The sequence below is a fragment of the Leptinotarsa decemlineata genome, unplaced genomic scaffold (assembly GCF_025532065.1).
Source record: "Leptinotarsa decemlineata unplaced genomic scaffold, Ldec_3_MD MMD2_tig00000090_RagTag_RagTag, whole genome shotgun sequence".
Classification (NCBI taxonomy): Eukaryota; Metazoa; Arthropoda; class Insecta; order Coleoptera; family Chrysomelidae; genus Leptinotarsa; species Leptinotarsa decemlineata.
The window spans coordinates 3036244-3053694 of NW_027412541.1; the positions used below are offsets into that span (position 1 = coordinate 3036244).

The window sequence follows — 17451 nt, forward strand, 5'->3', positions numbered from 1 at the left end:
CTGAAAAAAATTTTTTGAAACATATTTTGAGTGAAAATTCAAAAATGAAATCTCATCTACATAAAAATATTTTTGGTAGAATATTGAATAGTGACAAACATATTACCTGATAAAAAGAAAAAAGGTAAGCCAGAGGATTTTGCTTGATTAGAAAGTTTGGCTTTTCCTTTTGTCCTTTCTAAAAATTTGTATTTTTCAGTCAAAAAATAACGTTCTTTTATTATGAAATCAATTGTGGTACATAAACAAAATTATCAGAGTCGTAACAAAAAAGGCAACATTAAATGAATATTGTCTATCAAAATGTTTCTATAAGAAATACAGGTTCAAAGCTGAGTTTCAGCCAATTCAGACGAGAACCTGAATAAAAGCTACATAAACATACGATAGTAAATTGATAATTTCTGTAGCAATATGTATATATATATATATATATATATATATATATATATATATATATATATATATATATATATATACAATAGAATATATATATATATATTCGATATATGTGAAAATAAAGAAGATACACACAAAAATATAATTTCGAAAACTCCATTTTTTCTCATTTATCTCTATACAGGGTGTAACTAAATAAGTGTAAAACATTTGAGGAGGTGATTTCTCATCGAAAAAAAAATAGGATCTTTCATATAAAGAAATTTCATTGAAGCATCCATGTTAAGATACAGCCTCTTAAAGGGGGTACATAAAATTTTTTCACAAGCACTAAAAAAGTTACAATATTGAAATTAACCTGACGTTTTGTACTACCAAAAAGACACTTAGCCAGAAATTTATTTGGTTTACCCCATGGAAAACCAAATCAGGAAAACGCAACCCCTAAAATGTATTTCCAATGTAACTTTTTGTCTTATTTGTTTACCATTTAAAAATTCATTTCCGATAGCCTGTTTCATTCTAAACAAAAAATGTCTCTTGAGTTTTTTTGCCCCAAAATAAACCAGTTCGCAGCAAAAAATTATTTTAGGAACAACTACAGAGATACATCGTCATAAATGCGAAAATACGAAACTAATCTATCTAGTAGGTCGCTATTTGCGATAGTGACAATTAAATTGGTATGACGTTGTCATTTTGTGAATTTTCGAAATTGAATTAATACTAATTGTGTGTTGTTCTGTTCTCGATTTGTTACTTTAATAATTCACTTGTTATTAAAATGGCATACACAAATGAGGAAATGGCTGATATGCATTACGTTTACGGTCTGTCGCAGGGGAATGGGTTAGAAGCTTCTAGAAGATATGCTGAAATGTATCTTCAACGGCAGCATCCTTCACATAGAATATTTGCTCGACTTCATCAACGATTACGATTAGTTTTTATACCGTGCAAGAATTATTTAATGTGACTGTATGACCTTCTTGATTGTATTCATTCATATAACTGACTATTCCAATACATGTTCATGTCTTATGGAAAATAAATATTATTATTATTATTATTATTAATATGGTTCATTCGGCAAAAGAACGCAGGATTGTGGTCGCCATCGAGAAGTACGAACACCACAGCTTGAGGAAGCAGTACTTAATTTGATTGAAGAACAGCCTACTACCAGTATTAGATTGCTTTCCAGCTAAATGTTGATCATATGACGGTATTACGAATTTTAAAGGAACAACTCTTATACCCTTACCATCTGCAACGAGTACAGGCACTGTTACTGCAAAACTTTCCGAACCGTCTTGAATTTTGCAATTGGATGCTGAAAATGATTAGAAGAAATTGTGACTTTCTGAAGACGATAGAATTCACAGACGAATGTAGTTTTTCTCGGGACAAGATTATTAATTTTCATAATTACCACATATGGGCTGATGAAAACCCTCACGCTATTGTCGAAACTAACCATCAAGAACAATTTTCTCTTAACGTGTGGCTCATAGTTATTGGGGATGATTTAATTGGGCCTCATTTTCTACCTCCCCGATTAAATGGTGAGGATTACGTTCAATTTTCAAAAGAAGTGCATCCAGTACTGCTGGAGGAAGTTCCTTTGGGCGTCAGAATGGATATGTTTTTATGCATGATGGGGCTCTCGCCCATTTTAGTCAAGTAGCACGTCAGCATTTAACTGAAACATATGCAAATATGAATAGGTCGAGGAGGACCACAGTCCTGGTCCGCTCAATCCCCGGATCTCAATCCTCTCGATTTCTCTATTAATTTTCTCTGTTATTAATAAATTAGTTTTGTTTATTACCCTTTAATCGTTTAATGCAGGTACTAACTACAAAATAACAATGAATCCAGTTCGCATTTATGACGATGTATCTCTGTAGTTGTTCGTAAAATAAGTTTTTGCTGCGAACTGGTTTATTTTGGGCAAAAAACCCAAGAGACATTTTTTGTTTAGAATGAAACAGGCTATCGGAAATAAATGTTTAAATGGTAAACAAATAATAAGACAAAGTTACATTGGAAATGCATTTTAGGGGTTGCGTTTTCCACCCCTTACAACCATGGGGTAAACCTAAGTGTCTTTTTGGTAGTACAAAACGTCAGGTTGATATCAACATTGTAACTTTTTCAGTGCTTGTGAAAAAAATTGTTATACAAATTTTATGTACCCCCTTTAAGGGGCTGTATCTTAACAAGGGATGCACCAATTGAGTTTCTTTATATGAAAGATCCTATCTTTTTTTCGATGAGGAATCACCTCCTTAAATGTTTTACACTTATTCAGTTACACCCTGTATTTCCAATGTGCGAGATATTTATGAAACAAACGATACAGTAACGTAGCATTTCTCCATCTAGCCAGTTATATATAATATAATACCGAATACCGCTCGCCAAACATATAGTTATATTTTACGAAATCGTTTGCTTTCAGACCCTTTTTCATTGGGTCACTTTATGTTCCCCTGGCTCAACAAAAAAAAAAACAAATAAAATCACCCAATTTCGCTCGACAGTCGTAACTTCTTATTCGAAAGTCGTGATTTTCGAAAGCGTCTGCGTGGCAAAACAAAAAGGCGTGATTTCTACTGAAAATAAGTTATTCCCTCTCAAACACGTTGCTGCGAACTCTTCAAAGCCATTGTGATGGAATCTAACAATGAAAAGATTGATTACGACGAAAGCAAATATGCTGACCTGGCAAGATTTTTATTCGGTTTTTTTCTTCTTCGTAGCACGCTATTGTATTTTATGAAAGGCTGAAATATGTTTAATACAAATGAATCAAGAGGTTGCTTGTACATTTTAGGTCACGATTATAAAATAGAGGTTTTGCATGGAAATCAAGAAGTGAATGAATTACAGTATAGCGTTATTAATTGGGTACACCACAGTGTGTGGATTAATGGTAGGCGAAAATAACCAAAGAGAAGGAATCACATTCTTGATGGATTTTTCGTGTTTTATGTTTGACAGATATTTTTTACATATACTCAAGTATTTACTGACATACTGTTATTTTTTATTTTGAATCAGTCATCCATATATCCGAATTTTTGACAAAAACTACAGGTATCCCCAGAATCCCAGGAAAAAATTACAGTTGTAGAATCGACATATAGACATATCATTACTGAAATAATATTTCTTGAACTCTTCACGATAGGTATCTTTCAGTTAGGGAAATAAAGGAAATATTTCCTAGCTTTCTCACATTGTAGGATTTTGCAAATACTTGTCCTAAAATAGCTACTCTCCTGGCTGATACCGTATGAAAATATTGGATTACATCAAGAATTTCGTATTAGTTTTCTCACAAAGGTAATGCTTGCAATCGTTGCACAAGGATTTCAAATCATTTTATATCATATTAGACAATGGAAGTCCGAAATGATGAAATTCACCATGAAACATTGTCAACCACCTCTATACAAAGATAGCAAATACACTTTAAATTGATCGAGTGATCTCCGGACGACTGGTTTCGGTGTGTAACTGCTTATCATAGTAGAGCAGATTGACCCAAAACAGTACTGTTGTTTGGTAGGCACTTCTGATTGAATTACTGCTGATACTTCTAGGTAGCCTTCAACTACGATTGGAGCTGTTCTACTATAACGCAGTAGTGTCAGCTCTATTTTGCGAAAAAAGACCCAAATAAAGAAGTATCCTATTTATCAATTCGAATAGAAATCAAAACAACTGTGTCGTGGAAGATATAAATATAAGAAAATGTATATTTTGAATGAAATTCGAAACGTTCATCTCTTCCATCGTTCGTACACCATAAGATTTGGAAAATGCCTGCCAAAAACAAATACTTTCCTGGTAGTAGATAGGTAGATAGTTTATTTGACTACGTATATGTATAAAACATTTGTAGCAAGTCAGGTGAAAAATCAAACATTTGAAATTGAAGAATACCTAAATAAAATAAAAACACAACACTACAGTATAACGAAAACACAAGGCACCCAAAAGGGGTACTAGAGAGTACCACTTAATCTCATTTCCGGCGTGATATTAACCAGGAATGCAGTTGCTTTCTCATTTGAAAAACCCTATGCATTCTTCGTATTCCATTGAAAATATTTATTTCCTACGCCTATGAGTATTTCGATCATTGGCACAGTCAACAGATTATCTTGATTTCTGTTCTAGTTTGCTGATCTTTCCAGCACCAGACTGGCCTTCTTAAGAAAGTGATGAATAAAGTATCGTTAAAAAAGGCGTAGACTGATTCTGGGGAATTCAACAAAAAGACTTACAATTATCATAGTTTCTTTCAATGTTTTCTCATATACTAACTTGGATTTGGCGGGTAACATATTGCATATTAGATACTATTGTATTTGCTTTCTCAGATATATCTAATGGGGTGTCACTACCAATATTACAATCAGCATTCATTTTCTTGAAAATAACTTGACGAGAAAACAGTCAAACACGCGAAGTGTCAACAAACCGTTTCTATAGTAACGACACAGAAAATCCACTGCTGTGAAATTTATGTGTCCTTTTGAGCCAAAATAACAGATTTTGAGGAATATCTTTCAAAATACAAATCATGAAATTATGAAACACCAAAAATTAATTGGCGCTCCGGGGCGACTTCATTGATCCCAGTGGCGCATTTGCTTTTTCAGCTGCAGGAAAACCCGGAAAAACCTGCAGCACCACATCATCTGAAGATCTTTATCTGTCAATGTCCTCTCTTTCATAAAATAGAATGTAGGGTGTCTCCAGAGGCTCCAATAAATTCAAGACATCGCCAGAACACTTAGTGACACGACTATCGTCAAATTTAAACCAGTCTGTTTCGTCTTTGACCAATGCGTAATAATGGCCAGGTTCTACGCCAGAACCACAGTGAACAATGACTGCATGAAGATTATAATAGTGGTCTGCTATTTTGACCTTCGTAAGAGTTTGGTGCTTCCGTCAGAGGTTGAGTCATGTTTGAAGATCATCAGTGCTATTATTGTATAGGAAGTATTGATAACATTAAGGATAAAATGTATGAAAAAGAGAAATATTATTTAATTATTTTGGACTTATTATTTTCAGGCAGGAAAAATTTTCGAATAGGATTTTACTGAAAACATTGAATAATATTTTCAAGACAATAGTCGTTTAAATGCGATAACTTATCGGGACAAAAACACGTCAAGATGTATTGGAAGAATTTATTTTTTATATATTTCAGACGATGTAAATCAACATTCACAATAAAAATTAAATTTTTAAAATTAAAATTAATTTTTAATTGTTGTTTGTATTTTATTTCATTGTAATTTCAGTTTTTTTGCTAAATATACCTAATTGTTACTTTTTAGCTAATTTATTGTTATTTTTCAGCTAATTTTTTTAATTACGATAGTTTCTTTCAGGAAACTCAGATCAATTTATATCATATTAGATAAATTTATGAGAGTACTGAAATGAATTGATTTGATTAACGTGAGCCATGAATTAACAGAATATGTATAATTGTCAAATTCACTGTCAAGTAAGTCAATAATCATTCGATTCGTGTGGGGAAATTTGTAAGGGGAAAACCATGACATTTTCTAATGACGACAAGGTTAACATGCTTTTCGTATACGCTCTAGCTTTGTATGGGGAATTGTTCCCTGAGAGACGCCAGCCATCTAAAAGATATTTTAAACGCATTTGGAGGAGTTTCCAGAATGTTCGTTCATTTGTAAAACCCTCAAGTAGGAGAACAAAGGAGTATTATTGAGAGATTTTGCACATCATCGTGTAATATAGACAGTGTCAGTTATAAATATTTTGAGAAAAAAAAATCAGACCTTTCAAAGTTAGAAAAATCTACCATCTGCGTTAAACGAAATGTGATAATAGAAGAATATTTTGTAGATGGCTACTCAGACAACATCGTCAGGATAATAAAATCTGTAATAAAATGTTATGATGTGATTAGAGTATATTCACAAATAATGGATGGTTCAACAGAATTATTCGTTATCATTGGCGATAAGAAAATTTCCTCCTACATAGAGCTACAAATCTCCCAAAAAGGATTTGGAGTTATTGTTTCGTTTGGTGTGCTAGACACGAAGATTACAGGTGCCTACTTCTTCAAGACATCTTTGACGGGGGATTATATTTTGAATTCATGTGGTAGACTGTAGTTGAGTTGTTGAAAGATATTGAATATTCTGAGAGAATATCAGTATTTTCAACACGATGAAGCTCCGGCACATCGCAGAACTATTTGCAGAAATTTTCTCAATACGACTATGCCAAAACGATAGATAGGAAACAATGGTCCTATTAAATAACCACCAAGTTCACTTGACCTGATCCTTCTTGACTTTTCGTTGTGATGTTTCGACAATTTGAACAATAAATGAGATATCGTGAACAACGTAGTTGGTTAGGAGTATTTTTGACATATTTTTTTCTATTTGTTACTTGATATATCACATGTTTTTCCGATACGTGGAGTTTATGTATAGCTTTGAGTTCTAGACCTAAAATATATTGGTCCCTACTTTTTTGAGGTAGCTCTGACAGGAAATTGTATGACTATACAGTGGTTATGAAATGAAGATTCAGGAAAGAGATTTATTGATTTTTCAAAAACTACACCTCAACGATTTGATTTTTCAAGTTTCAGATTTATTGTAATACATAGCTGAATTTGTTATTACAGTGGCTGCAGAAATCGATGAAAAAACCAGAGATCCGTATTTGAAAAATAAAGTTGATGATGACAGTTAACGAACGAAACGTCGTATATGTAAAATGGCTTGAATCAGATTATATCGAATATGGAACAGTATTGAAAGTTCTCCTGCCTTTTTATACCTTTCGAAATGAAGGCGGTAGATCCAAAAGATTATTCTAGTTCCCCAAAATAGGAAACTTTTGTCCAATTCAATCGAACTTGTAGGTCTTGCCGTTTCCGAGATAGCAATAATGGGATCAAAGGGCGATAAGTTGACGACATCTGGGGATGTTGCATTTCTGATGTTTCTATCTAATGAAAACACTTTTTCCACACCAAAACAATCGTCTTTCGGCGCGCGTTTCGCGAGTCTTTGGATGTCTTAGTTATGACAAATTGGGTTTGAGAAAGGTTCAGAATTTGATTGATAGGAAGAATACCAGTATTTTTAACATATTTCTTACAGCTCCCATTATGATCCACAACTGAACATGAAGGAACTACAGATGATATTAAAAAAAATATCAGGAACATAGGTGTACTTCAAAACTATTTCATAAGTTAACTAGTCACCGTAAATCATCGACTTTTCGACAAGCCAAAAGTTTATTGTCATTCCATGTGTATGAAAATATAATAGTGCGGGTTGGATTAATTTTCAAAAAATTGAACACAAAAGTAGTTTTCAAACTGCTTCGAAATTTCACTTCACACACGTTTTGAACAACCTGAATGACTGTGAAGTCTGGGATACATGCAATATCGAAAATCTCAAAACAGCCAAGTGTTGCATTATGATTACAAACAGTGACAAAGATACAATTCCCAACTTTTATAAGTCAATACATTGTTAAGCATATTGTTACTTATAACATGAAAACTATTAGCAGAGAGTAGATAAAAAAATAATCAGAACTTTGTTTCTAGAGAAATTTCTATTATATTAGAATTCGAATATACTCATCAACTTCGCTGTCTGTGGGAAGAAAGACTAATGTAATTGATTTGTTCGTTTTTTCAATTGAATAGAACTTTGACAAGAAACTAACGGTCTGTTGAATGAATTTCGTTCTTTGTGAAAGACTGGAGATCTGTGGCTGTTTGTCATTAGGTAAATGTTTTATGAAATATATTTCATTAAAAAAACCACAATGAACAATATTATTCACTTATGACAATATTAGAGAGTTAACCTAGGTATCATTTCTTTACCAAACCTCTCATGATGTAGATTAGGAGACCCTATTCAATCAACGATTTTGATGAAAATACCGTGGTATGTAGGATTCTGTGCATGTGGAGTACTTCAACTTTTTCATTAGTCAGCTTCTCAATTGCTCGTCGACCCTGAGACGTTCCGTACCGCCCACAGTGCGGCGTCGTGGATAAGTAGGACGCCATTATGCCATGTCAAGGATAGTGCAAAAAACACATGAAACGAGAGAAGAAAAATTCCGTATCCGTGAGATGAACTTTTTTCCAATATAACGACAGTGTAGGCGAGGGGTAATTCGAGGAGACGGAAAAATAAATACGTGATATGAATGTGAAGAGTATGATAGATATATCTTGGGTATTTTATAGAGAAACATATTTTCGGAAGTTATTTGATTATGAAATATCTGTGAGAAAATATGTATGCCTTTAAAAAAATCAGTTGGAGAAAAATTCTGGTGATTTTATTGAGCTTTCAGTTATATATAGTTAGAAAGTCATCAAAACTTCAAATTTTTATCTTTCATTTATTTTCGGGAATGATTATTATCTGAAAAAGAACAATTAAAAGGTAGTTCATTTTTTGAACAAAAAACAAATTATTTCTCAGAGAATATAGATCCTAAATATGAATTTTTCCCACTTTGGGTTGGAATTTGCGGGACATTTTCTCATGACAGTTGAAGGCTACTTTCACGTTCAACTTTATAAAAAAATTCTATTTAATCCGTCAGTGTATTTTGACTCATACGGAAGGGCAATGAACTTCTCCCTAAATTCAGGTTTGCTAATCAGCGTATGTACTATATTTGAAGAAACCCTGTTGTTCTCTATGTCATTGATAACATTTTTCTCAATATCGTACATTGCTTTACTCAAGGGAAACCATGTTCTGAGCTGTCAGGAAAATAACTAAAAGTATTGGTATTCTTCCTGTATACGTCAAATTATAAACTCTCGCTAAGACATTCAAGAATGGTAACTTCTCGTTGTTTTCAATTTCATATTTAAACTTAAAATTCAGGGATCTGTTGTTAAGAGTTGAAGCCTCCTATCTCAGATTTCTCTGTATCAAAAATCGTATTTCGTATCTGGACGATGTTTTTGCGATTTGAAACAGTGAAACGTAGCAGGAAATCTCACGAAACAAATTCCCACAAATTTCTAACCAAAATCATTGGATGTGTGTGTGAAAGAGTATCCTGTTGAATGAAAAAAGAGACCAGTTTCAGAGTTAGGAATTAGTTTACTTCATCTCCTGAAGACGCTAACTCATTTGGCGAAACGCGCGTCGAGTAACCTCTGTTAACCTAGCAGAACCACTTTGAATTTTTATATTTATTTTTTGCTCATTATAATATTCTCCAATCCAGAATTGTTTGCTCTTCATTCAACGGAGATATCGTGGGTTCTGCCAGCTTAACGTTAAATTTCATTTCAAGATTCTTCATTATCATATTAAACATTGTCACTCTCTCTTGAAATATACTGAATATATATATAAAATCTAGAAAGGTTAATGCAGTCAAGCTGCTGGAAAATAATTCCATGAAAATCAAAAAATAAATAGATAAGTACTCTTTGATCATTTCCATATTGATTTCAATTTAAGAGCCACCGGTATACAGCTGTTTCAGCCTATTGGGCATCGTCAGTACCGGGCAGGCGGTCCTCGATTGAAGACAAAATGAGAAAAAACCAAGAAAGTACTTGATAAAAATAGCTGCGTAAACGCAAGCGAAACATAAGTGGAACCACCTATTGGTGTGACACCCAAGTCAACTTGCCAAGTTTTTATGTCAGTGTTGGTGGTTTGACCAATCAACCGACAACTGCGGTAGCAGAAATTTGGGAAGCTAACCTGAAATGCCATCGGAAAACGAATCCACATGTTTCTAGAAATGATATGAAATCTAGAAAGGTTAATGCAGTCAAGCTGCTGGAAAATAATTCCATGAAAATCAAAAAATAAATAGATAAGTACTCTTTGATCATTCCCATATTGATTTCAATTTAAGAGCCACCGGTATACAGCTGTTTCAGCCTATTGGGCATCGTCAATATTGGGCAAGTTGACTTGGGTGTCACACCAATAGGTGGTTCCACTTATGTTTCGCTTGCGTTTACGCAGCTATTTTTATCAAGTACTTTCTTGGTTTTTTCTCATTTTGTCTTCAATCGAGGACCGCCTGCCCGGTACTGACGATGCCCAATAGGCTGAAACAGCTGTATACCAGTGGCTCTTAAATTGAAATCAATATGGGAATGATCAAATAGTACTTATCTATTTATTTTTTGATTTTCATGGAATTATTTTCCAGCAGCTTGACTGCATTAACCTTTCTAGATTTCATATCATTTCTAGAAACATGTGGATTCGTTTTCCGATGGCATTTCAGGTTAGCTTCCCAAATTTCTGCTACCGCAGTTGTTGGTTGATTGGTCAAACCACCAACACTGACATAAAAACTTGGCAAGTTGACTTGGGTGTCACACCAATAGGTGGTTCCACTTATGTTTCGCTTGCGTTTACGCAGCTATTTTTATCAAGTACTTTCTTGGTTTTTTCTCATTTTGTCTTCAATCGAGGACCGCCTGCCCGGTACTGACGATACCCAATAGGCTGAAACAGCTGTATACCGGTGGCTCTTAAATTGAAATCAATATGGGAATGATCAAAGAGTACTTATCTATTTATTTATATATATATATATATATATATATATATATATATATATATATATATATATATATATATAGTTTTTGTTTTAAATCAGTGTGTCCAATCAGAAGAATATAATCAGAAGTATCACTGGCATAAGTTATTTGGAGTCCTATAAACCTTTTTTAAGAAATTAGAAATACTGACTTTGCCCTACTTGTACATAATGGAAATTTGTGTCTATACGTTTTTCAAAATAAAATTCGATTAAGTTCCGCTAGCTCGAGGGCGGATTGCTCTAAAAGGTCCTAATGTTGCAGGTCCTCGTTTATTCAATGTTTTACCAAGTGAAATAAAAGACAGCAAAACATTAGAGACATTTAAAACAAAAATAAAACTTTTTTTAGTTTTGAATGCCTATTACAGCGTTAATGATTATTTAACGTAAGTGTATGTGTGACGTTTGCATGCGTTTTTTCGTGTGTGCTTTAGTGTAGTAGTTTGTAATTCACCATTGTAACTTACCTTATACTGACTATTCCTAATACAGTTACTTATAAAATTGTCGAACAGGAAAATAAAGGATTTGATTTGAAATATTAAGCATCAGAATTGCACTTATGCGGAGCCGAGGTGGGTCGCTATTTAAAATATATTTCACTCCCTGCAAACATATCGGTGACGATTTAAAAGAATTTTCAATTCCTAAATTCCACTAGTTGCAATTCATGAATAGTGATGTGTTTCATTTTCAATCTCTATAGGTAGACATGATTCATGATTTACAATTTTAAATTGAATATACTTATTCTTGCACCAAAATTTCTATACAAGTTGAATAAAAAATTTCAAAATTCTATATACCAGGTAGGCTAATGAAAACAAAGTTTATATTCTCATGGTGGGTGATTGATAGAAAAATATTTTGCGCATAATCTTAATCTTGTCCCTTTAATCTTGATGAGGGTTAGGAGTAAAGTGCATGAAACTTTCATAGTAGATATTGTGAAAAAACGTTATGAGAAAATCTGCTGCAGAATGTTACTCATTTTCCCTTTTTCCATGACCAAATTTTTGTGTAGTTTTCAATTTAGCAGTTAGAGTTCGATGCTTATATTGCTTTTTGCTATTTTCCATTGAAAATGGAAGTGACAAATAAATAATTCACATTCCATTCATGTTATTAAATTATCTCACAATAATTTGACCGTATTTTTTTCGGTTTGTCAACTACGAGACGAGTATCGCTAAATGATTTTCATCATGAAACCAGTAGGAGAGCAATACTGTGTTTCCTTATAGAAAAAAGTAGTAAATGCTCATTATAAATGCAAAACGCTAACAGAATTCTTAAACACAATTTTGCATAAAGGCTTGTTTCATAATACTTGACGGAGTCCACTTTATGTTTGTATCGCAAACGGGTCTCAAACAAAAGATTTTATGAAATTTCGGGTCGACTACATATTCTGACTTCTCGAAAGGCTTGACTTGAACTTTTATGTTGTCTTGCCACATCTTTCCACCACTATATGCTTCGTTGAGCCAAGTTTCGTCCAGATAATGAATCTTTCTACTCTCATGTCGAATCTCTCTCATCTGCCCTAGGTAATGTCTCTTCCTGCGAATATTTCGTTATTTCTGATTGAGAGAAATTTTCTTTTTTGTTTTTCCCAACTGAAATTTAATCCTTTTGGAGTTTTCCGCAATTTGTTTCTGCCTATCAATGGAGACAAACTTTGGTCTTCTTTCAAGGATCCCATTATTTTGTCGAGGGTAGGTATTTCTTTCTTAAAATAAAATGAATATAATGTTCTTCTGTTTGCAACTTTGTAGTTTTCTTCCTGAATTTTTCTTGAATTTATATACTGATGATTTTGAGATTTCCTTTATTTGCGAACACATTTCCACGGTACATTTCAACGGAACACAAAGGTATTGGTGTATGAGAGCGTTATACACATCAAGAATAATATTTTTTTTCGTTAACATAAAAAGCGCATTTGTTCATTCGTTTCAATGGAAAGAAAACTAAAGTAGTCATTTTGATTCACACACTAAGTATGATTTACTAATAACAACACTGATTAATGCACAAAGACTATGTTATTAATTTATATTCTTCAGGTAATAAAATACCTAATCAAAGCACTATCAGATGGGTTCGAATTATGACGCCATTCTCAAACGATTCGTTACTGAAACCTCCAGATACAATACGAATACAATGCATCATTGTCTAGCACTACCTCGTCAGAATAACGTAGTTCCAATTCGACTTCCATTCAACCTACAATTCAGCACTATTATGGACCTTGGAATAATAGTCCAGAAATAGAGCACGAAGAAGTCCCAAGTGGAGAAACAATAAAACCAGGAGACGCAAGAGACTCAGCATTTATTTGGTCAAGCATGTGTTTCAATTTGACAAGTTTTTATTGTATCTTGGTATTTTGAAAATACGAAGTATTTTTTTTGAAAACATATATGACATGGAAAAAAAGGTTTCGGCTATCTCTTTCTCCACCTTAATTTATATATGACATGGATATGTGAAAATAAATATTCAGTTTCAGTGTGTTACGAGAACACAGAAAAGCGTATAAACACGCCTGAAGAAGTTATTTTTAAAGTGAAACACATATTGTGGTTTTATATACTGCTCAGGGAAAATATCCCAAATGAAGTGTTATTTGAATATGCTATTATAGAATTTCATTTGGTATCAACATCTCCATCATATAACCATAACTTCTCATAGAAAAATGTGGCTCATATTATTATAGAACTTTTGAATATGAATAGACAGTTCTTGTATGTATGTTTTTATAAGAAACGAACAAAAAACATTTTATAAGCTTCTGACGGTGCACATGAATCAAACAGCGGGAAATATTTCTGTGGATCCGACTCCAGACGTTACCCACAACAATAGAAGAAATCTGTTCTTTCTAAACATCAAAGGAGAAACGAACAAAATACTGAGTTTTCCCTCAATTGCAACGTTAAAATTTATTGAGAGCGCTGGAAGGGATGATTTATTTTGTTTCTATATCTAATGGCTTATTCCTTCCATGGAAGCTGATTGCGTTCGAAAGTTGGGTTGGAAATTTATTAAATTCATGTAAGTTTAAACTCAGGAATCAAGTATTTTAATTTCGCATTGCATTTCAAATAAATCATTGGAAAAAGAGTCTGTACATTTTAGGATAGATGGAATACCTCAAAATGCAATAAAACACACAGTACGTTTGGCTTATGTGCAATTCAACGTACCACATCTATGTCGGAAAATGCAAACTTCTATTCTAGCTGCGAACGAAAATACAAAGTATAGTCAACGTAAACGATATTGTGCATACTTAAAGTTGGCGGCACTTTCAAAGGCCAAAAAAAAACAAAAAACCAATATCCTATAACATTATTTAAATTAATATTGTAGGCAATTGTATTCAAGGTTATGTCCAACATCACTTACTTTTTCCTTTTAACCGCAGCTATCCATCTAATTCTTTGATCTATTTTCCAGGCTGTTTTTGGAAAAATATAGAATTCACACTGACTATTTCCACTGGTATTTTTGCAGTCTATAGCACAACAAGAATAATGACCCATCTTCAAAACAGCATTCGACAAGTTTCACCAACCCCTTTTGTTACAGAATTCTGCTACACCGTGCGTTGCCATCGCTTACTATATCTCTTCCATACACTTCGCTCGTACTCAATAGAAATTAAGCGTCAGGGAAGTAGTTCATGTGAACTGTAGACTTGGCGGTTCGTATTGGATAATTTTTACTAACAGAGTTTTATGATTGATGAAAAGTCATAAAATTAAATTTGAAGTCATGTTACGGTGACGAATAGAAATCGGGAATGCGGGGATGGTTATCGCCGTCGTGTTCAGTTTAGGAACTGATCTCAATTTGAGTGTTGAAATTCGATATTGGTGCAATTATAATTACTTGAAATTTTTGTTATCTGTTCAAAATGTGGCGTCCTTGGACAAGTATTAATAGTAATAACGTGATAACAACGCAGACTTTTTCCAGTGGAGTGATTCCAATAGTAATGGTGAACAATGCGAAAATGAGATATCAGTGAATAAGATTCGGATGCATTTGAATATTGAAACACAGAGAGTATGTTTCAATGTATAGAAGAATCTACATCTCAAGTTTGGTTTCGAGGAAAACAAACTATTATAAGCAACATCAGATTTGACCGAAATTCCTTTCTCAACTGTACGTAAAATAGTCAAAAACAAACCTTATGAACGCAAGACGCGATGTGATACAGGATTACCAAAATCTTAAGATGTTCATCGAATAAAATCATTGAAAAAATACGACTGTTACAAAAGCAATGAGATTCCTATAACTGAAATCATAAGGAAGAAATTGGATACTTCCGGCCGTAACGTGAGCTGCTGTGACAAAACTCTTCAGAATTGGATAAAAAAACTAGGATTTAGATTTAAAATAATAAACAAACGTCAAGCAGTTATGGAAAACAGAAGAATAGTGGAATTGCATAACAAATACTTAGAACAAATAACTGAATATAGACAAGAACAACGGCAAATTATCTATTTGGACGAAATTTGGTATGACACTGACGACACAGTTACGAAAGGGTGGACTGATGGTTCGAGAATGTGTATGCCTAACATACCTGCAAACAAAGGATCGCGACTAGTCATTGTGCATTGCGGAGGAAGTAAAAGATGGGTTCCGAATTATTTCTAGTCAAAGGCCAGGTTCACTGATGATATCTATGGCAAATTGAAACACAATAAAAGACCACTTTCGTTAAGTACCGATCTAGGACATATGTTTATATGACTTTTCTTTCATAAAATATGATAGGAATCACCTCCCGAAACTGTAGTTATCATTAAAGTTACACCCTGTATATTGATTGATATTGTTTCTTTCAGTTCACCAATGCTTATAATGAGGGACCATAACTAACTACAAAGTTTAATAAAATAACAGAAATGAGATACTTCAAAATGGATACATATTTTGAAAAAAAAAATAAGAATGAAATGCTGTTGAATATGAAATTGGTTACATAAAGTATATTTTGAAAACGAATTCAAGTGTATTATATAGAAATATAAGATGTAAACTATGAAATTCCACTAATTAGATTTTTTTTCAAATGATACGTAAATTTTGTAATGGAATAGTACTTTTTTCTATCTGGAATTGAATTATATATAATGATCCCAACGTGATATATCGACTTTTTAAAAAAAATTGTTTCTTGATTTTTTACAGTAATGTCCAATTCGAATAAAATTAAACTTTGATTTCTTTGTATTAATTTTAACAGAATGAATGGAGCAGCTAATTTTGAGTTTATACAGTGAGTTTAAGTCCAATAAATAGTTTGGTTTATTAAAGTTCAATGATGGTTCCAAATATGGTTATTCATAAATGCTTCTAATTATTTTGTTTTGTAAGGTTTTCAGCAGTTTCATTATATATTTAATTGCTGTTCCCCAAACAGTTGAGAACCCATTCTCAGCTGATACAGCAAAAGTAACTTTTATGTTTCTGCAAATATTGCACTTGAATAGATTGCGCTAAATACTTATTAATAGTCATGAGAACATATTTTTCCAAATTTACTTTACATTTGATATCATATAAACAGTCAATCACTGCCTCCTCTCAAATAGCGAGGTTACTAGATGCCAAAGGAAACTAGCGTAACTCTCAACAGTTTTTCGTTAGTTGACAAGAGAAGCAACAAACAATGAATGATTTTCAATTGATAACGTAATTGTATATATTATCTATGTAAACTAGCCCAAATTAAGTTAATAGGGTGGGTGGCAAGAATACAAATAAATAAATTGTGAAACCCCACCGTATTACGTAAAATAAGTAGATATATCATCAAATCCCGCGCCACATAAATCATATTCCGCAAAAGCCACCCACTATTCATGTGAACAATGATTCAGCGACACAAACGAGAGCTTTGCGTCAAAGCGTAAACAAACATTTACTGTTTCAGTGTTCAGGAGCGGATCGTAGATTCGAAGGCGTAATATCATATCAAAATCATTCGGTGATATTCATGCACGTCAGAGATACAATTTTAGCATTAGGGCATACGAATATCGCTTTCCTATGCTATCGGAGTATTTAATATCTAATATTGTCTTTTACTAGGAATATACGTCTGATCGTTGTTTTATACGAGAATTTTTCCTGAATTGTCATCAACATAGAACGAAACACGGTGAAGTTGTTTTCTGTTGCACACACTCAATGAAAAGTAATAAATACATACAATGTTTCAATTAGGTATGGAAAACAGTAAACATCGCTTTTGTCACTACATGTTGTGTCCATGCTGAAGGATATTTTTGAAGACGTCTAGGAGGCTTTCGGTTTTACTGAAAATTTAGGATGAATTGGATCTCTGTATTAATT

General features: G+C 33.2%; 1 protein-coding gene across 8 annotated transcripts in view; it reads right to left on the minus strand.

Annotated features, from left to right (window-relative positions):
• Syx1A (Syntaxin 1A) overlaps window positions 1–17451 on the minus strand; it is a 184506-nt gene that overhangs the window by 47189 nt on the left and 119866 nt on the right. The window lies entirely within an intron of this gene.